This window comes from Schistocerca nitens, chromosome 4 (assembly GCF_023898315.1).
Source record: "Schistocerca nitens isolate TAMUIC-IGC-003100 chromosome 4, iqSchNite1.1, whole genome shotgun sequence".
Taxonomy (NCBI): Eukaryota; Metazoa; Arthropoda; class Insecta; order Orthoptera; family Acrididae; genus Schistocerca; species Schistocerca nitens.
Window position 1 is genome coordinate 43,396,333 of NC_064617.1, and position 24,946 is coordinate 43,421,278.

The window sequence follows — 24,946 nt, forward strand, 5'->3', positions numbered from 1 at the left end:
GAATGCGACAGTCCGGGGTACAGCTGCGTTGCCGAACGAGTTGGTATCACCAGTGAGTAACACGATGATGATGGACCTGGTGGTACTGGTGTTTGTAGGCACAGTTTCCGTTTGTTTTGCTTTAGGGCACAAAAACACCTAGGATTCTATGCGCCCGTGTCAGAACTGTAAAACACAAAGACGAAAAAGGAGTTAAAAACGACTAAACGTTAAACCCAATCAGCGGAAGGAAAGACAGATAAAAACATGGATTTCGAGAAAGGTCCATAAAATACGCCCTAGAGACAAAGGAGGTCCTGAACTAAATTTCTGAACTGAAGATAAAATTTTCTTCTCCATTTATCTACGACAGAAAAACAAAACGCTGTTGGCAGCCCATAAGTCGTTCGCTAAAACGGCCGATAACTCAGACGGCAAACATAAATGAGAATGTAGGCAGTTGAAAAGAAAAAAAAAGAAAAACATGGGCATTCCATAAGGAAATGTTGACCCGTCAAAGGTTGAGGGCAATCAGCACAGTGGTGGGATCACCACTTAATTTGCGATGGCTAAAAATATAGTGCCCAATACGCAACCTACAGAAGATGATCTCTTTCTGGCGAGAAAGCCGAGTGGAGGTCCAAGCTGCTGGAGCATGTTTAATTCCCCATGACCAGTGGAGATGCTAAAGTGACACCTACTGCAGACAGACAGCAACGCCAGAGGACGGTAAGAATTTGCACAACGACCTGCAGAGAATTGATGACTGATGCAGGGTCTGGCAGTTGAACCTGAATATAAATAAATGTAACATGTTGCGCATACATAGGAAAGAATCCGCTGCTGTACAACTACCCTATTGATGACAAACAGCTCGAGACAGCATCTGCCGTAAAATAACTAGTCGTAACTATCCAGAGCGACGTTAAGTGGAATGACCATATAAAAGAGACATGGAGGAGGGAAATAAAAAGAAAGAAATCAGACACCAGACTCCGTTTCATCCGAAGAATCTTAAGGAAATGTAACGGATCCCCGAAAAAAGTGACTTCTAAGCCGCTTCTTCTCCAGATTCCCTATCGGGTAGGGCTGATAGAGGAGATAGCGAAGATCCAACGAAGAGCGGCATGTTTCATCACCGGATCGTTTAACTAGCGAGGGTGCATTACGGAGATGCTAAACAAACTCCACTGGCAGACGTTAGAAGAAAAGCCTTGTGAATCGCAGATGGAGTTACTATTTAAATTACTGGACAGCACTTTTCAGGACAAGTCAGACAACATTTCACTGCCCCCACATCGATGTCTCGTATGGATTATGAGGAGAAAATTCGAGAAGTTAGAGCCACGCACTATTCGCGAGTGGAACAGAGCTGCAGATATCAGATAGTGGCACAGAAAGTACCCTCCACCGCACACCATTAGATGGCTTTTGGAGTATGATGTAGATAAAAGATCGTATGAGGAACTGGAAGAACTAGCAGGCCAAGGAATGAGGACTGAAGCTGTGGCACAGCAGCGTTAGCACCTCGTTTCCCATCAGACCGATGTAACCAGGGACCCACAAACATCATAGTGGCTCCATCAAGAATGAGCAAGTGAAACCATTCCTGGACACATGGCACTAGGGGATGAATGGTGTACAGCACATAGAGGCTCTGTAGGGCACAGAGAATAGGAGCAGATGACATTATTCAAAAGCCTATATCGCTGCATGTAATGATACAGGCTAATACAGGCTGAAGAGCTCTACTGCAAATACTGAGCAGTGTTCCAGAAGCCGATACTGAAAAACGTCAGCGCCAGTGACGAAGGCACACTCGACACCAAGGTCAGTCTGAGAACCATCAGTATACTTAAAGGTACCAGGGCGAAGTTCTGTGTGGAGAAACTTATGAGAATATAGGGGGTCTGGAGTAGTGTCCTACTTATGAGAGTAGAGAGAGTCTGGACTCGTGTCCTTTGGAAGAGAATGAACTGTGAGTTGAACACGAGCAACTGCACAAAGCCAAGGTGATGAATACTTAACACCCATTAGGAAAGTAGCAAGTAGCATGAAGTTATGTAGACGGAGGAATAGTCAAAACAGACTCAAGGAGGCAACAGAAGAGGGATGTGTCCCTTACTGGCGATCAAAGGAGTCACCGGATAAGGTGGCATAGGATGGATGGCCGCGCATGGGAGACAAATGACAGGCGTATCTGCTGGGGAGAAAGTCACGGCGGTATGACACAGGTAGTTCAGTTGCTTCGGCAAACCATGTCAGTCTGGCTAGTGGAAAAGGTGCCACTGGCGAAGCGGGTGCCACGATGGTGGATAGTATTTAGACAGCGTAAGAGGGTCGGACATGGAGATACACGAACAAAACACCTGTAGTCTAGTTCCAAACGTACAAGGAACCCGTACAGACAGAGGAGGGTGATCAGTTCCGCCAAGAAACTACCTCTGAGGACACACATGACATTGAGGGACCACGTACAGCGAGCAGCCAGGCAAGACAAGTGGAACGACCAAGAAAGTTTCCTATCAAACATGAGCACCAGGAATTTTGTAGTTTCAGCGAACAGAAGAGCAACTGGTCCAAGACTTAAAGACACTGAAAGAAACGAATTGCGCCACCAGAAATCCATGCAAACAGAACTGTCAGTGGATAAAATAAAGACATTGTCCATGCTCGAGGAGTAAAGATAATCGAGACAATGCTGAAGACGGCACTCAAGCAGGATTGGCCATGCAGAACTGAAAAAGACTGCAAAAACCATCAACTAAAAGGGAGCCGGAGATGCCTGGTGGCAGACAGGTCATAATACGGTAGCAGTACGACAAGGGCGGTACCAGCGGACTTTTTTTAGTGTGGGTTGCCGACATTAGCGGCAGTTATGCACTCAAGGGCAAACCTATTACTCTCCTTTGATTGACAGGTCCTTAACCTATTGTTTGCCCGCTCCATCTCTCCCCCCCCCCACCTCAGGAAACAACCCACCCCCTCCCCGATACAGGTGCACCTTCATGTCTGAGTTATTCGAGTAGCCCCTCTCACTCTTACCAATTTGAGTAACTACTTAATTAAAATTCATCAATTAATTAACCACTTCCCCCATGGTAAACCTCAGTTGATCGGTCATTTCGAGGGAATTTGATTGCAGGTTATGTAATATTGTTTAAAAAATTCAGACAATGTGTGGAATATTGTTTAAATAAACAATTTATGGGATTAATAGATGTGTATTGGATATACGAAAATTTGTGGCTCTGTGGCAGAGAGGAAGGATCTCATATCAGGAAATTCGAAGATATACTGTTTATTTATAAAAATAAAGTCGGCACAGTTTGTATTTCTCTTACTCATCATTCTCTGCTGTTTGGAACGATGTAGGTCTTGTAAGAAGTAATTGCATGAGGCAAATATGTTGCATAACGTAGTGTTTGTCCCTTTGTCAGCACTTAACCTTTTGTACTGTTAAGTGGTTAATTCCATGTCACCTACATCGATTGAACTATTGTACTCATTTTACATAAAAATTATGCAAATAAATTATGCTAACTAACCTAGTATTCTGCACTTCACATGCCATTCTGCTGCATGTCACCCAGCTATACACAACCTCCCCTTAACTACTGTACCGCAACTCCACACAGATAAAAAAATTTATGCAAATTAATTTAATCAATATCCTACATATGTAATGGGTAGTTCTTTAATTCCCTGAATCCTATTGGTGTGGGAAATCGATAGAATATAGCTTAAACAAAAGGTCGCTAGTAAAGGACACATCCTGACGACCGACGTCTATGCCGCACACACACTGCCAGGAGTCGGGATGCACCAGAGGTCCTTGTGAAGTGAAGATGCAGCCGTCAGGTGCCAAACCGTGTGCAGGTGTCAGTTCGGGTCTCGCAAGGATGAGGTGGAAAAATCGCTTTCACACTTGACACCTGAGAAATAAGTATAGAAACCTCGTTTTCACCTAGGCACTGTTTCTGGCACAATGACTTCTAGCTTTAGTGCCTGTGTGTCCAGCTAGAGTCGCCTAGTGGCTCACCCTCGCAGGTGCAGCAACAAGGTTACCAGTGTTATACTGACGTCACATGTCTGTGAGACTAACAGCCACGTCTCCCTCTGGACGCGCTATAGGAATCTAATGCTTTCCAGAATAACACAGGATGCATTCTTCCTAGCGATCCCAACGAGACAACCCACCCATCACTTGTAATATCTGCTTTCGACATATGCCTCAGAAACGGTGATCTTTCACCCTTCTCACCGTTAAAAGCCTTCATCATGTCTGTGCATGCTTGTGAAAACCTCACATTCCTGTTGTTTTGAAAGCGAGCACTCTAAGCACAGAGGGGAATATCAAAACACTTACGCAAACAGAATTCGCACTTTACTCACAGAACTTTCCGTATATACCTTGCCCCATCTTCATCAAAACGGCCTGTAGAGGCTCCTATGTCCCAGAACGAAGGATGTCTTGCGAATAAATGGAGTATTCTGGTTCGCTGTTACTGAATTTACCCACCGAACCTCTGCTGCCGCTGCCGCCGCCTGTGTGGAAGCACCGTCCGTCATTTTTTCTGCAGATGAGACTTTCAGCGGCAAAACTATTTTGTACAGATCGCCATTTTGCATTGACAGTTGAACCCCGCAAAAGTGGCCTCCCACACCAGGAGGACCTGAGTGGTAGGAGTTCGAATGCTGTCAATATCCCCAGCGCAAACACTCGTTATGTTGAATCTTTTCAAATTCTTGCAGAGTGTACATGCAACACACACACACACACACACACACACACACACACACACACTCTCCTGAAGGCGACTCAACGCAAACTGGGTTTCAGTCCGCTATTCACCCAACCAGGTGGAGCCGCAAGCCAAATCGTCGTAATCCGGTAAGTTTCTCGGACTCTGAACTGGTGTACGAAGACTGGGTCCGTTCCCCTCAGCACAAAGGCGTTACTCTTTCTGGCCCCTACCTGCTTGCCTGCTATACTCATCTCCAGACTCTGGGCTTACAGGAACATACACATTTTCACACAGTTTTCCAGAATATCATACCCTTTTTCATGATAACTCTAAATATCAAGCACAGCAGTATACTACCGATCGCTTGCACGCAATAATTCCGAAGATATGGACTGGAAGTTGTTTCTCTAGAAACCTGAAACTTTAGCAAGGTTGAGCATACTGTAAGCAACTGAGTAACTTTAAACATATCCCGTCTGCAAAGACCGTTATATGAAAACTCGAAAAAATATAGGAAACTGATGTTTCCACTCCCGAATACCGATGTTGGTGAGATAACAGAGTGCAAATCATCCTTATAATTTACAAAGTCAACTAAGGTGTTGCTCACATCTAGAGAAGCAGCAAACGTGTCTCCCACCCGTCTTTCACCTGCTAGATGCACACAACACAATCGATGTTTTCTCAACAAAATAAAGACAGGAAATATGCAGAAGGAGTTAACCGGACAATTACATGGGAGTGAATAATGGTCCGGCGCAAATACACTTCCATATAAAATAATTAATTTCCACGAAGAAACATGTGATCACGGGGGCTGCCCAACATATACAGAGTATTAGTTGGCTATTTAGCCGTCTAGAGGGCGATGCAGTCAGGTCAACTACATACCTGTATCCCAACCGGTCTCTCACTGTGGACGACTCCTGCTGTCTGCTGGAAATGTAATTCCCGCCACAGCCCACGCACCCCCACACAGTATCATCCCGGGAACCCGACCACACACTTACGTATATGATCACTATATTCAGAATTAAATATTACGATTATGGTCTCAATACGACAACATTCGACAATGAGCGAAGTATCAGAAATACCCCCTTCTGACGGCTGTGGCTATGGAAATAGAAATATCTGTACCACTCTGATGACTTTACGTACGTACCCAAGTAAAAAAAAAAAATCTTTCATTCCCTTTGTGGCTATTGCAGTATTCCACATCAAACCCATACCTTCCATTACGACAGGTCATAATCATTTTCTTTGCGTCTCTACGCGCGCACACACAAACACACACACACACACACACACACACACACACACACACACACACACACACACACACACACACTTAATAAGCCTGATGCTAAAAAGTGCACCTATCATGCATTCCCTGCTACTACGCACGGGGCGTTTATAAATGAATATTGGGGTTTTAACGCTTTATAACATTACATATAACTTACAGCTATAAATGATATGTGAAATGAAAGATCAACTCAAACAGTTGTGTTTGGCACCAGTGGGCATTCGCAGCGCGCAATGTTTCCGCTGCAATCCGCTAGACAAGCGCTTGATAGGCCGCCAGGGGCCCAGTGACAGGGCTTGCTTTGCATGGCCTCCACGTTCACACAACCTAATGCCACGCGATATCTTCCTTTGGGGCTTCACCAAGGATCGTGTGTACGAGCCTATGCTACCAGCGGACCTCCCTGAATTAAGAACCCTGATTGAAGCAGCTGTTGCTACAATCGCTGAAGTCACCCTTATCAACCTTTGAGAAGAACACAGCTGGAGAATCTGTGTGTGCTGCGTGACAAATGGTGCTCACATTTATCATTTATAAGGCTCTTGGTAAAACTGTCAGTTGCTCTTTTATTTGACATATCATTTATAACTGTAAATTTAATATAATAAATATTATAAAGCGTTAAAACTCCGATATTCATTGATAAATACCCTGTACAATACTCTGTCAATTAACTGATTGCTTCCGATACAAAATACTGACTGAAAATCAGCGATGGGTGGATATGTCTCAAGTTTTTCTTGTGAGTGCTGAGTGGTACCATTGTGTCTTAGAAAGAGAGATGTAATCGCCTTACAAGCCGCCAGATGTTAATAACAATTTCGCAACGACTATGTTACTGTCAGAAGCGGTTCTACAGGTGCTCACAAGTATCGGTAATGATATCTGTGTTAAAAACTATACAAGCCTTATAAATCGAGGTATGGCATTACCTCCGAATGATGTGGTTTTTCCAGACAAACACCGCTACACTGAACATAGACGGTGATTGCCAGAGTCTATATTATCAGACCAACAGTGTGGTTACACGTCACCGACTGGTTTAACCTCTTAATAAAATCACCGAATTTTGAAAGTGAGTCAGCTAAGGAACGACGTATGAAGCCGATATTTGCTGATCGCCCATGCAGCCACGAGATCTTTCTCCAGTATTTGTAACGCATTCTGTCTCGATGCCATGTCAGGGGTTCTGTGATATATGCACTGGGTAATAGTGTTGGTTGACTGCGAAGGATCACAAACAGTAGGTGGTGTGCTGATTGAGGTCGTAAGAAATGTACACTAGCTTTTCATATCTCTACTGCTAAGTTTTCCGGTAGAAATGCTGTCTATGAATTGGAGTCAAGTCATTCGATTCAATCACATACCTACATTGCATCCTATGGAGGAGTCTTTTTATCATATTTTTGGCAGTCTCTTATCTCGAAACGAGTCACCTTTTCGAACCTGCTACAGTAAAATTTTAGATTGTCCCTATGCATCCTGCAACTGCCCCATCAGACTCTGCACTGCCACCCTGCAGCTTTGTGCATGTGATCGTACCAATTTAAGTCAGAAGTTGGAGAGAGCTGTATCAACAACATTCTGCAGCCCATGTACAAACAGGCTAAGCTGAGTTAGTGCAACAGCATTGTGTTTTGACCTTTTGATGGGGATGGGAATATGTTGTCGTATAAAAGATAGAATGGGAACTGGGAGAAGGAAGAGGATTTTGCTACTGTATTGTGGTGCGTCTCCAAACTACATACAGGTGCTGCACTCTGAAGCAGATCCGTGTACCTCAGGGTCCTTTCACGCCTATCACCCCAGCATTTTATCATCGTTGTTCTGTACCACCCAACAGAGAAAAATTAGGAACTGTAAAAGCTCTGCTAACTTCATCCGATAAAGAACTCGATAAGATTTTTACCACATCTCCATATATCGAAAACAAATACCATCTGCGTGATACCATCGAGTGCACGTGGTGATCCTATTAAATACACAGGTATTGATCCACTGGAGCAGGCGGCCAGTGATCGAAGTCTCTCGCACAGACCAGTGTAAAGTGTCGACGCCCGTACTATAGGAGGATAACCGTATCCCACAGACTATACCGTCAGTCGCAAGAGAGGCTTCCTGTGTCGTCGTTTGAAAAAGTGTTCTTTTTCCGCTGTAACAGGCTTTGAACACTGCCATACATTCTGTTTTTACTGCCACAAGTTCGAGGTCTGTGTCAGGTTCTAAACTGACGTTAACATGTTCTGATTCGTTGTCTCTCACAGAGAACTAGACATCGCCTGGTGTAAGTCATGTTGTTACTACTGAAGACAGTCACAATGTAAGAAAACTGGTAGAGTTTTACAGTGTTGCGGAGCCTTTCCAAACTGCTGTCCCAAGGTGACTGACAACCTCTACATTTAAACTCATCTGTCACAGTGATGGGATAGCTGGTGATACTGTGTTCTGTTTCGATTGATTCCTCATGTTGCAGTTATGTATGTGATCACTGTTTCGGTGCTAGCTGCCCCCAGAAGCTGCTCCTCCTCCACCAAGACTCTTGCTCCATCTCAAACAAGCGACATCAGTCAGTCAATAAGTGGCAATCAACAGTGTACCGGTGGACGGGTGGGATGGAAAAGACACCGTCGATGCACTGGAATAATAGGCATCACAGATAGTGTGAACAGTTTTACAGTCATCTAGACACCTACCAATTTTGGGACAGTATGCTTCCCCGTTTCCGTATCACCGCTAAACCGCCCCTTCTCTACTTCCCAGGTACCATTGCGAATGTAGACAGATGACTGCAGTACCTCATTCATTGTTAATTCTCGAACATACACGTCATCCAAGTATACCAGACAGCGATCTACATATTTCTAGCACTTTGAGCATAGTTTCTAATTTACGATCTGTCTCTATGCGGATGGGTGTCACAGGGCATTCTCGCAATCTTAGAATAAAGTTTGAAAGATCCCTCGCACTATCTTCGACTAACCCATCCTGCGGCACCGTTACTGATTAAACCTGCAAATGACCAGGGGTAGACCAGTACAGTCCGCAACTTGTGAATCAATGGAGCTTGCAAAGTCCGCACCCATCCAAGTGCCTAAGATTTCTCTTGATCCCCCTATGTCGAGGTGGTTAGCACCCCTTATAGATATATAGCAGTAGATTTGAAAGTGTTGTGATGTAATAAACGGTTAAGAAGAACAAGAAGCGGGCCGTTTTTATGCATGATCAAGCTCCAGACAGATGGAGTTTGAAGCATTTTACGTAAAACTACGCTATTAATTCTCAAGTATTGTCCTAGTGTCTGGGGTCAGTACCAGGAGGTTACTGGTTTGAGAGAACGAACACATGCACTCGTAAGGCTACACGGTTCTGCACTTAAAGCAGATTATAATGTTAGATCGCTAGAGTTCCCGACCTATCAGTTGTGTGGAATGAAGCACTGTTAATATCCTAATTTAAGAAATATTTCCTGCACATGGCATACATGCAGGTTTCTATACAATGAACTATGGTAACAAACTGTAAAATGGAAACACTACTTCCTTAAAACACCAGCTCTGTGTGATATACGCACAGTCTAGCTTTCCGGAGTAGTTTAGCGTCCTCTGTTCACATCCGATCATGGTTCCGAAATTATACTATGCCCGCACCAGTCCTGTATAAAATGATCATTAGTAATGGAGAATACCTCTTACAAGGAAACAGATAAACGCATAACAGCGGTGTGTGACATGTGAAATTACACGTCATGCTGCCACTAACTCTGTAAACAGGACATTCGTGAAGCAGATGGTTAAAGGATTGCAGCGCCTTACGAACACTTGTTGCTAACTTATAATAATTTTGGTCACGAAATTGAAGTCTCGATTTTTCACTCAGGATGCGACAAGGGAATGGAGTGTCATGTAAATCATCGTACGTGTATAGGGAAGTGTCGAAACAGAGTGGTCACGTTTCATCACACATGAGATGGAAGTCCTCTGGTGACAGACAGGTTTGCTGTTAACGATCGCAAGTAGACAGTGCTCTACGTCACGCAACTGATGCACCCTGACAGAACAACGGAAAAAATGGTCAATTGACCTATAGCAGCATCTCTGCCCCCCTCTAGAGTGCATCATCAGTCAGCCATTAAGTCATACCTCGTTACAGCTCCATCTCAATTAATCACCCATCCACTTTATTATCCCTTAAAGCAGATGCATGTAAGTTTAGAGGCAGATGGTGTTTTCTTGTAAAGCGTCAAATACAGTGGTGAACTCGTGTATATCACTGTTACGTCAGTATACATACAATAGAATGCTGCCTCGACAGAAAAAGAAGTGACTGTTCCCTAGTTCCTGGTGCTTCCATGTTAACGTTTCTCCGATTCCTCTTGCTGTCACATACTCGTTCCCACATACAAGAATTGTTCTGCACCAACCAAAAGACACGGAAGTACTTAGTCAATTTCCCCACATTTCAGTGTATTTTCACTCAATTTATATGTATTTTCCATCATTTTCGTAATTCTGTCGATTTTATGTCAATTCTACCCATGCGATCATGACATCACTTCTAAAATTGCTTGTAAATGTATAACATCTGTCAACACCTAGCGCAAATGCACTATTTTCCTGATCGCGTGGCATAGTATGTTACTAGAGTCTTTTGTATCCAGTCGCATCTGGGAGTAGGCATTAGGAGTGATTTAAAATGGAATGACCATATAAAATTAATCGTCGGTAAAGCACATGCCAGACAGATTCATTGGAAGAATCCTGAGGAAATGCAATCCGAAAGCAAAGGAAGTAGGTTACAGTACACTTGTTCGCCCACTGCTTGAATATTGCTCACCAGTGTGGGCTCCGTACCACATAGGGTTGACAGAAGAGAGAAGATCGAACGGAGAGCTTCGTTAGAGGATCATTTAGTAATGGCGAAAGTGTTACAGAGATTGTAGATAAACTGCAGTGGAAGACGGGTTTTGTTGAAGTTTTGAGAACATACCTTCACGGAAGAGTCAAGCAGTATACTGCTCCCTCCTACGTATATCGCGCGAAAAGACCATGAGGATAAAATCAGAGAGATTAGAGCCCACACAGAGGCATACCGACAATCTTTCTTTCCACGAACAACGCGAGACTGAAACAAAGGAGAACCGATAGAGGTACGCAAAGTACCGTCCGCCACACACCGTCAGGTGGCTTGCGGAGCATGGATGTAGATAGAGATGCAACCAGGTTGTATCACCACAAGCGACTGTACCACCACACCATACCGTTGTATTAAACCGTATCCTGCACCACACACCATCATTTGTGCATCCTGTACAGAACTATCTGCCACCAGACGCACATGTACCGCGAAGACAGATCGGAAAAAACCACATGCATCGTATTTAGTAGTCTCAGCATAGATATTTCCCGCGAGGTCGGTCGGTCGCCCACAGCGGACAATGAACACGAGTCAACTGCCCCCCTCCGCACACAAACACAGGCCTGATGCTATCGTCTTCCACGCACAGCGGTCGCTCTCTAACCTGCTGTACATCGTGTACACAGGCAGGGCTGGTTTCCCTGGCACAAAGACGTCCGCTGACGGTACTGTTTCAGGTCTGGCCGGCTTCCTGCTGTGGTTTCTGAACGAGTTGCGTGCGATCATCTCCGGGAGAGAGGAGGAGGAGGGGGCGAGAGAGAGGAGAGGGGCGGTGGTGGATGAGGGGGTGGAGGATGGGGGGTGGAGGATGGGGGGTGGAGGATGGGGGGTGGAGGATGGGGGGTGGAGGATGGGGGGTGGAGGATGGGGGGTGGAGGATGGGGGGTGGAGGATGGGGGGTGGAGGATGGGGGGTGGAGGATGGGGGGTGGAGGATGGGGGGTGGAGGATGGGGGGTGGAGGATGGGGGGTGGAGGATGGGGGGTGGAGGATGGGGGGTGGAGGATGGGGGGTGGAGGATGGGGGGTGGAGGAGGGGGGGTGGAGGATGGGGGGTGGAGGATGGGGGGGTGGAGGATGGGGGGGTGGAGGATGGGGGGGGTGGAGGATGGGGGGGTGGAGGATGGGGGGATGGAGGATGGGGGGATGGAGGATGGGGGGATGGAGGATGGGGGGATGGAGGATGGGGGGATGGAGGATGGGGGGATGGAGGATGGGGGGATGGAGGATGGGGGGATGGAGGATGGGGGGATGGAGGAGGGGAGGATGGAGGATGGGGGAGGAGGAGGGGAGGATGGAGGATGGGGGAGGAGGAGGGGAGGATGGGGGGAGGAGGAGGGGTGGAGGAGTGGTTATTCCCATCGAAAACATTGGCTGGGGCCACATAAAAGTTCTCTTTTCTTGCCACATAAAAGCCTTTACAAACTGTTTCATTAGGCCCAACTTTATATGTAAAAGTGGTAGGAGTACGTTGGATCTACAAGGTTTTTGCGTAGAATGTCCGTCTCACCAGGTTTTAAAGACTCCCTCATAGGCCAGTTCTTTCTGCACCAGTGTTGATGCCTAACCCTACTGTCTTATTCACACAAGAAACATGTAAATTTGGTAAAGCCTCCTTGCTGACTAAGGAGCATGCATGTTACTTCGCCACATATCATCCAACCATGAGTAGAATACACTATTTCTAGGTTTTCATAGCTTTCTTTCATATGCACAGAATGTCCAACAGGTATACATGTTACCATTGTGTAATGAAACTGCCTCCAGTCTTCCGTTTTGTATTCAATACAATACTCATTCATTAGACTGGGAATGTCTGAGCAGTACACTAAATCACCTTCTTGTTCAAAAAAATCTTGGAAAATTGCTGCTGTTTCTTTCTATACATTATATGCTGGTTCCACCTACCAATAAGCTCTTTTCTTTTAGTCTAGAGCCAAACAATTCAACTTTTTCTTTTGTTAAGCCCAGATCCCTAACCAAATCGTTAAGCTCGGTCTGACTAAACAATTCGGGCTCTAGACTTTCTGTATTACAATGGAATTAATCATCATCAGGTTCATGTAAATCAGATTTACATCAGAAAATACTTCTGTTGGAATAGAATTTAAATCATCTGGTGGTTCAGGAACCGGCAAATCGACACCATGCCCTACTGGTCGGATGACGGACGGAAGATTAGGGTAGCTTATAACCTTGTTTTTCGAATTATGACTAGTAATATCAACACTGCAAAAGTAGCAATCATCGGAATGATTTCTTGGCGCCCTCCATATCATAGAAACAACAAATCTAAAGGCTTTTCTCTCCATTTTGGACCTGATCATAAAACACACACACACACACACACACACACACACACACACACACACACACACACACACACACACCCGCGCGGGCGCGCAAGATTTATCTTGATCATCAAGTTTAGATCCAAAGTATGATAGACAAACATTTTCACAAAGTCTAATGTGTCTTTGCTGTTTTTAAATCACTAATTCGCCACTAATATAACAAAAACTGTCGACAGAGTTTTTACAACCAGGATTAGACATTGTACTGAGGACATGTACAGGAAATGGGAAAGTAAAGTTAGGTTGACAGTTAACAAAACATCTGTTAACACACACAAACAGAATCGACCGTTTTTGTCAGCAAATGTTTTTCAGCAGTTCTACCAACGTCATACACATTCATTATACCTCCTTTTAAAATTATTTTAACTATATAACAGCTGTTAAATTCTTTAAAAATCGCTTAAAATAATAAATTTAACAGAAAAATGTGATTATTCCTTGGAATTCACAAAAAACAGTGGCTCTTCACCTTACCAACTGACCAAATGGTCTTTGACTTCTGTGGTGCACTTCAGCAGCATTTTTCCATTGATTCGACTGCTGTTTCTACTCTGGAGTATAACGGTCTGATCGGTTGAGGTTTGATCAATAGTCACAAGTCGGCGTAAAAAGTCTAGCGGATTCCGATGAAACATCGCCAGACATTATGTTGAAATGTTGTGCCGGATGTGCTTTTTGTTAACAGTGAGCAATCGAGACACCCATCTCCTACAGCTTCTTCGTAGTCAACCCTCAGTGCAGAATACTATGCACTCGTTCAGTTCAGACGTCTACAGTCTCAGGAATTTTTATTCGACTGTCTTGCATTACCGTATCGTGGATTTGTCAGCGGTTTACTCTGTGGTGACCTCAGTTTGCTGATGGAGCGCACTTCGTCTTCGGTACTTGTACCAGCGCGTTTAAATTAATTAATCCAAAACAAATCGTTTTACATGATAGTGGATGCATTCTTGAAATTCTTTGCACGGTTCTTGGAATAATAAAGCGTATCGATAATGAAGGCGTAACAAAAATTTTCACTTCTTTATACTGTTTGCTAAATCTGTTTTTGTTTTTTATTTGCTCGAAGGATTTATATTACTTCAGATGACGCAATCTGACGGTAATAAAATTATCAGGGTACCGCCCCTACTCCATCACGGATTCCGTCCAAATTTATGGTATATACAGTGCTTAACAATGGAAGAAGGAAGGAGCAGCTCCCTATGGACAAGCGTTTAGAAAAAAATTGCATTTTTAGCGCAGGTCGGCCGATGCATGGGCCGCCTGTTAGCGTAGGTTGCATGCAACGATTGGCACAGCGGAAGGGATACACAACGGTGGCAGATGATCGCAGGGTCGAGTCTCTGTGTGAAAACTATGTCTTCCTTTTCAGTGTTTGTTTACGTAACTGGCACTTCAAAGTAACCGGAATAATGCACAATGTATAACGTTCATTAATATTCTCATGGAAGGCATGAAAAGGAAAGACAAAGGAAAATTTGATACTGCAAATAAATTTCCAAGAAAGGACTGTAATAGAAATGTACAGGACTTGGTATTCCATTAGTTTCATTTTGGTATTTAACTGCGCTCAGCAGCTAAACGCAAACACTCTGGTCCCAGTGAACTAAAATCGGCCAATCCAGAGTGAAAAAGAAATTATAGACCGAGAAGACATCATCAAAGTACAATTTTTTCAACAACACCGGCGCTTATGACCTCAGTTGCTTCTGCGCCCCCTAACAAATCCAAAAACAAAATTCCACATCACCAACTATCCTCAACAAAATTTGGCGAAATAATGGGTAGCACTTTGTTTACATTCATCGCACAGTTTGCAAACAAAGTTCGTTTCTCTATAGAAACTTCAAGGCAACCATGTCGCCCAAGTTAAAATGTGGCGAGTACGACGCGCGCAAGATGCCCAGACTTTTACTGCATCCCTCTTTTTCACATTGAATATTACCACAGCACGTGTAAATGAACTATAAAGTAATAAAAAGTATCAGTTGCATATACCTTCCCGGAAATTTATTTCCTATTCCTAATTTTCCTTTGCCCTTTATTTTCATAACGTTATCAAAATATTAATACTTGTAAATATGATGTATTGAGAATTATTTCGGCCTATGTGCAAAACATAAAAAAATGCTGCGAAGGGATCAGACAACCTTCGAACCACCGCTCTGTAATGGATCTGCCTCGTAACTGAGCTAACATGAATAGTTAATGACTCGCCTGACCAGCGCCAAAATACTTTCTTTTTTCTAAGCCAATGGCCATCTTTATTCTTACGCACTGAATGATTAGAGAACTGTGATAATGTATCTTCTACTTTCGAAGAACTAGACCCCTATAGGCGGTTTGATAAAAAATAACGAACTTTCTAATTTCGCCGGCATTATGGATTCGGTTTTCAAACTCTTTCATCTTTTTGTTTCACATGCTTCTGATGAATGTCCGTATTTTCAGCTGTTCTTTTTGATGGCAATCTAAAAGGTAAAAAGTGTTGTAGAGTGCTGGGGAATTCCTGGCCGCGGTGGTCTAGCGGTTCTAGGCGTTCAGTCCGGAGCCGCGCGACTGCTACGGTCGCCGGTTCGAATCCTGCCTCGGCATGGATGCGTGTGATGTCCTTAGGTTAGTTAGGTTTAAGTAGTTCTAAGTTCTAGGGGACTGATGACCACAGATGTTAAGTCCCATAGTGCTCAGAGCCATTTGAACCATTTGAATTTTGCTGGCGAATTTTTACCTTTCAAGATGATGTATCAAAGAATTTGAATTAAATTTTGCTTGAAAGGAGGATGAACGTGCAGCACCGCATTCTAAATGTTGACTGCGGATCTTTTATAAGAAAGACAAGTGTGTACGGGTGGTATAAGCGTTTCAAACGGCTTGGAGACGAATACCCTTCTGCACTATCTAGCACATAAATTAGACATATGGAAGAATCAAAGAAAACAGTTCTGGAAAACGGCCGAATTACCAGCAGAGGTTTCTGACGTCGGCATATCGTTCGGCTCGTGCCGAGCATTGTTGTTTCCGGATATTTTGGGCTTGAAACGTCTAGCAGCAAAGTTTTTCCAAAATTGTTGACCACCCGGCAAAAGCAACGTCAATTAGACGTCGCTCAGGAATTGGCGAATGAAATCAGCGATACGTAACTTCTAAAGAAAGTTTAACAGGTGACTAAAGATGGGTATAGGAGCCAAACCGTCTGTATTGGCTGTGATGTGATATTTTTTGAATATTAAGTGTGGTTTTCCAATTTTTCATTACTATGTTTAGGAACTGCATTAATTTAGGATCTACTTTTATATTTCCAATATTTGTAGTAACCATGAGTGGGGTACACTATCAAAAGTGTTTTGGTAATCAATGTATGCGTAGTGCAGCGACCTTTGTTTAGTGTTAGCTTGATATGTCACCTCTGCATCTATTATCAGTTGCTCTTTACATCCTCGTGCTCCTTTGCAGCAGTCTTTTTGTTCTTCATTTACAATTTTGTTCTTTGTTGTATGTGTCATTAATTTCTGTGTAATGACTGAAGTTAATATTTTGTATATTGTTGGTAGGCATGTTATGGGGCGATATTTAGCTGGGTTTGCTGTGTCTGCTTGATCTTTCGGTTTCAGATAAGTTATTCCATGTGTAAGTGTATCAGGGAATATGTATGGGTCTACAATGTAACTGTTAAATAATTTAGTGTTCCATGTCTTATGTTTAGTGGCTTGACTATTTTAATGTGTGTATTATCTATTGTCTGATAAAATTTCCTTTGGTTTGTGTTGAATGTTTGGTTTTGTTTCCTTCTATTTTCACTTATTTTGTATCTTCTATGTCGTTTGGCCAATGCTTGTAATTTCTGCTTCTTTTCATCTAATTGCTCTATCGCTTCTTGTTGTGAAATTTTACCTATCCTTTTTCGTTTTTTTTCTGAAATTTCATTTCTTGTAAATTGTGTTAGCTGTCCGACGTCTTTTCTCAGTTTTTCTATTCTGATCTGCAGCCTGTGTTGCCATGCTGGTTTTGTGGGTTTCTTCTGTGTGTTGGTTTGTTCTGATCTCTGCCTAGTGTGTATATTTAGTGTACTGAGTGCTCCTATATAAACCAGTAGTTGTAACTCTTCCATAGTTGTGTATGATTGTGTTGATAGTTTTTATTGTTATTTCGACTTGGTTATTTGGCGGTCTATGCAAGAATGGTCTAATGTCTGTATTTGTGTCTCTGTATTCTATATATGTCAGCTGAAATTTTTCTTTTATATCTAACGTGTGTGTTACTTCGAGTTCTGTCTGTGCTTGTTCTGGTGGCTGTCTTAAGATTTCATTTTCCTCTGATTGTTTAATTGGTGTGTGTTGTTCTTTGTCTGCTCTGGGATGTTTGAGTCCATTACTGTATTTTCTTCTTCTTCTTCTGATTGCACATTATTTTGTTCCAGTATTTGTTGTACTTCTTGTTTGATGTTTTCTAATTCTGACTGGGGTATCCTGTTATTTTTGATTATTACACGGATCTGATCAGCTAGTCGTTGTTCTGTTAAAAATTTTAATTCTGGGTATCTGGTAATAAATGTTGTGTATACTTGTGATCTGTATCCAGTTGTGTTGGTTCCTAGGTTTGTTGCTTGGTATTAACAGAACATGAAGTGTCGATTAACTTCATCTGACCATCTCATCCTCTGTCTTTGTTTTCCTTCTAGGGTGGTTGCAGGAAGCATATCCTGCAAAACACCTCTATTTGGATTTAAATCATTTTCCAGTTGGCTAGCAGTGTCGTTACCATTGTGGGCGGGCGTAGGGTTCAAACGTCGTCCCCGACCATGACTGCGCTTGTCCGAGGCTTCTTTAGTTCTGTCGTGAACCAACCAATCACACTAAAAGGAGGGTTAACCCTATTAGTGATTTGTTCTTTTCGTCGCCCTTTACGACTGGCAGAACATACCGGAGGCCTATTCTTTTCCCAGGCCTCCACGGGGTTTATTATTATTATTTCATTCCTTTCTCAGACCTTAGGTCTGGTTCGAAATGAAAGTGACGCGGACCTTCATCAAGCGTGAGTTCCTTTTAACTGTACGGTATATGTTACATTGCGTTTGGATGTAGCTGTATTGCGTTGATGCACTGGTGGATATTGTGTGGTATGACTCCTGTAGTTGATAATAGTATAATTGGTATAATGTCAACTTTATCCTGATGCCACATGTCCTTGACTTCCTCATCCAGTTGGATGTATTTTTCAATTTTTTCTCCTGTTTTCTTTTGTATATTTGTTGTACTGGGTACGGATATTTCGATTAGTTGTGTTAATTTCTTCTTTTTATTGGTGAGTATGATGTCAGGTTTGTTATGTGGTGTTGTTTTATCTGTTATAATGGTTCTGTTCCAGTATAATTTGTATTCATCATTCTCCAGTACATTTTGTGGTGTATACTTGTATGTGGGAACGTGGTGTTTTATAAGTTTATGTTGCAAGGCAAGCTGTTGATGAATTATTTTTGCAACATTGTCATGTCTTCTGGGGTATTCTGTATTTGCTAGTATTGTACATCCGCTTGTGATGTGATCTACTGTTTCTATTTGTTGTTTGCAAAGTCTGCATTTATCTGTTGTGGTGTTGGGATCTTTAATAATATGCTTGCTGTAATACCTGGTGTTTATTGTTTGATCCTGTATTGCAATCATGAATCCTTCCGTCTCACTGTATATATTGCCTTTTCTTAGCCATGTGTTGGATGCGTCTTGATCGATGTGTGGCTGTGTTAGATGCTTGCCATGTAGTGTTTTCTTTTTCCAATTTACTTTCTTCGCATCCGTTGATCTTATGTGATCTAGAGGGTTGTAGAAGTGGTTATGAAATTTCAGTGGTGTAGCCGATGTATTTATATGAGTGATTGCTTTGTGTATTTTGCTAGTTTCTGCTCGTTCTATAAAGAATTTTCTTAAATTGTCTACCTGTCCATAATGTAGGTTTTTTATGTCGATAAATCCCCTTCCTTTCTGCTTAATGTGAATCTTTCTGTTGCTGAATGTATGTGATGTATTCTATATTTGTGGCATTGTGATCGTGTAAGTGTATTGAGTTCTTCTAGGTCTGTGTTACTCCATTTCACTACTCCAAATGAGTAGATCAATATTGGTACAGCATTAGTATTTATAGCTTTTGTCTTGTTTCTTGCTGTCAGTTCTGTTTTCAGCATTTTTGTTAGTTTTTGTCTATTTTTTTAATATTTGTGTTATCTATTCCTATTTTTTGTCTGTATCCTAGATATTAATAGGCATCTGTTTCTTCCATCGTTTCTATGCAGTCGCTGTCCAATATGTAATCTGTCCAATATGTAATCTTTTTGTTCAGTGTGTTTTCCCTTGACTATGCTATTTTTCTTACATTTGTCTGTTCCAAAAGTCATATTTATATCATTGCTGAATACTTCTGTTATCTTTAGTAATTGGTTGAGTTGTTGATTTGTTACTGCCAGTAGTTTTAGATCATCCATGTATAGCAAATGTGTGATTTTGTGTGGGTATGTTCCAGTGATATTGTATCCATAATTTGTATTATTTAGCATGTTGGATAGTGGGTTCAGAGCAAGACAGAACCAGAAAGGGCTTAATGAGTCTCCTTGGTATATTCCACGCTTAATCTGTATTGGCTGTGATGTGATATTATTTGAATTTGTTTGGATATTAAGTGTGGTTTCCCAGTTTTTCCATTACTATGTTTAGGAACTTCATTAATTTAGGATCTACTTTATATATTTCCAATATCTGTAGTAACCATGAGTGGGATACACTATCAAAAGCTTTTTGGTAATCAATGTATACGTAGTGTAGCGACCTTTGTTTAGTTTTAGCTTGATATGTCACCTCTGCATCTATTATCAGTTGCTCTTTACATCCTCGTGCTCCTTTGCAACAGCCTTTTCGTTCTTCATTTATAATTTTGTTCTGTGTTGTATGTATCATTAATTTCTGTGTAATGACTGAAGTTAATATTTTGTAGATTGTTGGTAGGCATGTTATGGGGCGATATTTAGCTGGGTTTGCTGTGTCTGCTTGATCTTTAGGTTTCAGATAGGTTATTCCATGTGTAAGTGTATCAGGGAATGTGTATGGGTCTGCAATGTAACTTAAATAATTTAGTTGGATGTGAATGTGTTGAGGTGAACTACTTTAGCCAGAAATTTGCTATTTTATCTTTTCCAGGGGATTTCCAATTGTGAGTAGAATTAATTGCTTGGGTGACTTCATGTTGCAAAATTATCACTTCGGGCATTTGTGGTATCATCTTGTATGTGTCTGTTTCTGCTTGTATCCACCGTGCATACCTGTTATGTTGTACCGGGTTTGACCATATGTTGCTCCAGAAGCGTTCCATGTATTATTATTATTATTATTATTATTATTATTATTTCTTTACTTTCTCAGACGTTAAGTCTGGTTGAGAATGGAAAGTGACGCGGACCTTGATCAAGCGTCACTTCCTATTAACTGTACGGTATGTGTTATATTGCATTTAGGAACTTTCGGGTAATTGAACATGTATCAATAATTACGGATTTCTGTAGTTGTATATATATGTTTGGATGTAGCTGTATTGCATTGATGTACTGGTGGATATTGTGTGGTATGACTCCTGTAGTTGATAGTATAATTGGTATGATGTCAACTTTATCCTGATGCCACATGTCTTTGACTTCCTCAGCCAGTTGGATGTATTTTTCAATTTTTTCTCCTGTTTTCTTTTGTATATTTGTTGTATTTGGTATGGATATTTCGATTAGTTGTGTTAATTTCTTCTTTTTATTGGTGAGTATGATGTCAGGTTTGTTATGTGGCGTTGTTTTATCTGTTATAATGGTTCTGTTCCAGTATAATTTGTATTCATCATTCTCCAGTACATTTTGTGGTGCATACTTGTATGTAGGAACTTGTTGTTTTAAAAGTTTATGTTGTAAGGCAAGCTGTTGATGTATTATTTTTGCGACATTGTCATGTCTTCTGGGGTATTCTGTATTTGCTAGTATTGTACATCCGCTTGTGATGTGATCTACTGTTTCTATTTGTTGTTTACAAAGTCTGCATTTATCTGTTGTGGTATTGGGATCTTTAATAATATGCTTGCTGTAATACCTGGTGTTTATTGTTTGATCCTGTATTGCAATCATGAATCCTTCTGTCTCACTGTATATATTGCCTTTTCTTAGCCATGTGTTGGATGCGTCTTGATCGATGTGTGGCTGTGTTAGATGATACGGGTGCTTGCCATGAAGTGTTTTCTTTTTCCAATTTACTTTCTTCGTATCTGTTGATGTTATGTGGTCTAAAGGGTTGTAGAGGTGGTTATGAAATTGTAGTGGTGTAGCCGATGTATTTATATGAGTGATTGCTTTGTGTATTTTGCTAGTTTCTGCTCGTTCTATAAAGAATTTTCTTAAATTGTCTACCTGTCCATAATGTAGATTTTTTATATCGATAAATCCCCTTCCTCCTTCCTTTCTGCTTAATGTGAATCTTTCTGTTGCTGAATGTATGTGATGTATTCTATATTTGTGGCATTGTGATCGTGTAAGTGTATTGAGTGCTTCTAGGTCTGTGTTACTCCATTTCACTACTCCAAATGAGTAGGTCAATATTGGTATGGCATAAGTATTTATAGCTTTTGTCTTGTTTCTTGCTGTCAATTCTGTTTTCAGTATTTTTGTTAGTCTTTGTCTATATTTTTCTTTTAGTTCTTCTTTAATATTTGTATTATCTATTCCTATTTTTTGTCTGTATCCTAGATATTTATAGGCATCCGTTTTTTCCATCGCTTCTATGCAGTCGCTGTGGTTATCCAATATGTAATCTTCTTGTTTAGTGTGTTTTCCCTTGACTATGCTATTTTTCTTACATTTGTCTGTTCCAAAAGCCATACTTATATCATTGCTGAATACTTCTGTTATCTTTAGTAATTGGTTGAGTTGTTGATTTGTTGCTGCCAGTAGTTTTAGATCATCCATGTATAGCAAATGTGTGATTTTGTGTGGGTATGTTCCAGTAATATTGTATCCATAATTTGTATTATTTAGCATGTTGGATAGTGGGTTCAGAGCAAGGCAGAACCAGAAAGGACTTAATGAGTCTCCTTGGTATATTCCACGCTTAATCTGTATTGGCTGTGATGTGACATTATTTGAATTTGTTTGGATATTAAGTGTGGTTTTCCAATTTTTCATTACTATGTTTAGGAACTGTATCAATTTAGGATCTACTTTGTATATTTCCAATATTTGTAGTAACCATGAGTGGGGTACACTATCAAAAGCGTTTTGGTAATCAATGTATGCGTAGTGTAGCGACCTTTGTTTAGTTTTAGCTTGATATGTCACCTCTGCATCTATTATCAGTTGCTCTTTACATCCTCGTGCTCCTTTGCAACAGCCTTTTTGCTCTTCATTTATAATTTTGTTCTGTGTTGTATGTGTAATTAATTTCTGTTTAATGATTGAAGTTAATATTTTGTATATTGTTGGTAGGCATGTTATGGGGCGATATTTAGCTGGGTTCGCTGTGTCTGCTTGATCTTTAGGTTTCAGATAAGTTATTCCATGTGTAAGTGTATCAGGGAATGTGTATGGGTCTGCAATGTAACTGTTAAATAATTTAGTTAGATGTGAATGTGTTGAGGTGAACTTCTTTATTATTATTATTATTATTATTATTATTATTATTATTATTATTATTATTACTGCTACCACCACCACCACTACCACCACTACTAGTCATAAATAGAGCAAGATTGTACTACTGAATAGTTGCAACACTTAATTTTCCAAATACTAGCATGTGACATGATGCTGGTAGTTATTAGTTTAATAAAACATTTACAAAAATGAAATACAATAGAATTTAGCTTTCGTGATTTTAAACATAAAATTATTCAAAGGAAATTCGTTTATCAAGGCGCTAATGTTGCTGATTGTGTATGTAGTGTAGGGGCGGGGAGGGGAGGGGAGAGGAGAGGAAGTGCTAACTAATATCAGATGGCATTCATGGGCAACATAATTCTGAGGTGAATTCTGTGCTCAATAAAAATTCTGCATCCCAGATTCAACTAGGGGACAAACAGTAGCTACTCAGGATTGTGACGTTTTCCTATCATTGCATAGTTCGGGTTAAGAGGGCGATGATTAACAGCAGCATAATATTACGTCTCACCTCGATTCCTCCATGTACAAACAAGTTGCGTTATGCAAACAAAGTTCACACAGTTGTCCAAACAATTTGTTGTTGTTGTCTTCAGTCCTGAGACTGGTTTGATGCAGTTCTCCATGCTACCCTATCCTATGCCAACTACTTCATCTCCCAGTACTTACTGCAACCTACTTCCTTCTGAATCTGCTTAGTGTATTCATCTCTTTGTCTCCCTCTACAATTTTTACCGTCCACGCTGCCCTCCAATGCCAAATTTGTGATCCCTTGATGCCTCAGAACATGTCCTACTAACCGGTCCCTTCATTTTGTCAAGCCGGCCGGAGTGGTCGAGCGGTTCTAGGCACTACAGTCTGGAACCGCGCGACCGCTACGGTCGCAGGTTCGAATCCTGCCTCGGGCATGGATGTGTGCGATGTCCTTAGGTTAGTTAGGTTTAAGTAGTTCTAAGTTCTAGGGGACTGATGACCTGAGAAGTTAAGTCCCATAGTGCTCAGAGCCATTTGAGCCATTTTGTCAAGTTGTGCCACATACTCCTCTTCTCCCAAATTCTATTCAATACTTCCTCATTAGTTATGTGATCTACCCATCCAATCTTCAGCATTCTTCTGTAGCACCACATTTCGAAAGCTTCTATTCCCTTCTTGTCCAAACTATTTATCGTCCATGTTTCACTTCCATACGTGGCTACACTCCAAACAAATACTTTCAGAAACGACTCCTGACAAATCTATACTCGATGTTAACAAATTCCTCTTCTTCAGGAACGCTTTCCTTGCCACTGCCGGTCTTCATTTTATATCTTCTCTACTTCGACCATCATCAGTTGTTTTTCTCCCCAAATAAAATTCCTTTACTACTTTAAGTGTCTCATTTCCTAATCTAATTCCCTCAGCGTCGCCCGACTTTATTCGACTACATTCCATTATCCTCGTTTTGATGTTCATCTTATATCCTCCTTTGAAGACACTGTCCATTCCGTTCAACTGCTCTTCCAAGTCCTTTGCATTAAGCATCAGCAGGGCACGGACAGCTGCGTGTCCCAAGAAATACGGTAGATTCTTTTGCGAACTAAAAAACGCTACCCTCTTTTCACGCTTCTACATGGCACCTGGCGGTCTTTTTGTCTCTCTTCCTACGAGTATCACAAAAAACTGTCAAGCCGTGATAGCCATCTCTGACAAGTACTTTGGTCAGTTCAGTTCGAGTACACGCGAGCAGATTGTCAATTTCGGAAACAGTCGAGCGCAGAGCAAGGTTTCCTTATACCACTGTTTTATCTGGATCGACACTTTTCCAGTAATATCGGAACTTTTTGAAGAGTTGAACATCAGGATTTGTTTTGACTTGACTTACTTAGATCATGTATTTTAACACCAGTTCATAACCTTGATGGCAGCAAGAAGAAAATAAGCCGATCTGTATTAAGATTTTGTTCGAGAATCACTCAGGCGCTATTGGTATGACCT

At 41.5% G+C, this 24,946-nt stretch overlaps 1 protein-coding gene across 1 annotated transcript in view; it reads right to left on the minus strand.

The window, feature by feature from the left end:
* LOC126251455 (uncharacterized) overlaps window positions 1–24,946 on the minus strand; it is a gene marked incomplete at its 5' end in the record, with an annotated part of 198,324 nt that overhangs the window by 146,488 nt on the left and 26,890 nt on the right. The gene's annotated exons all lie outside the window — the stretch shown is intronic.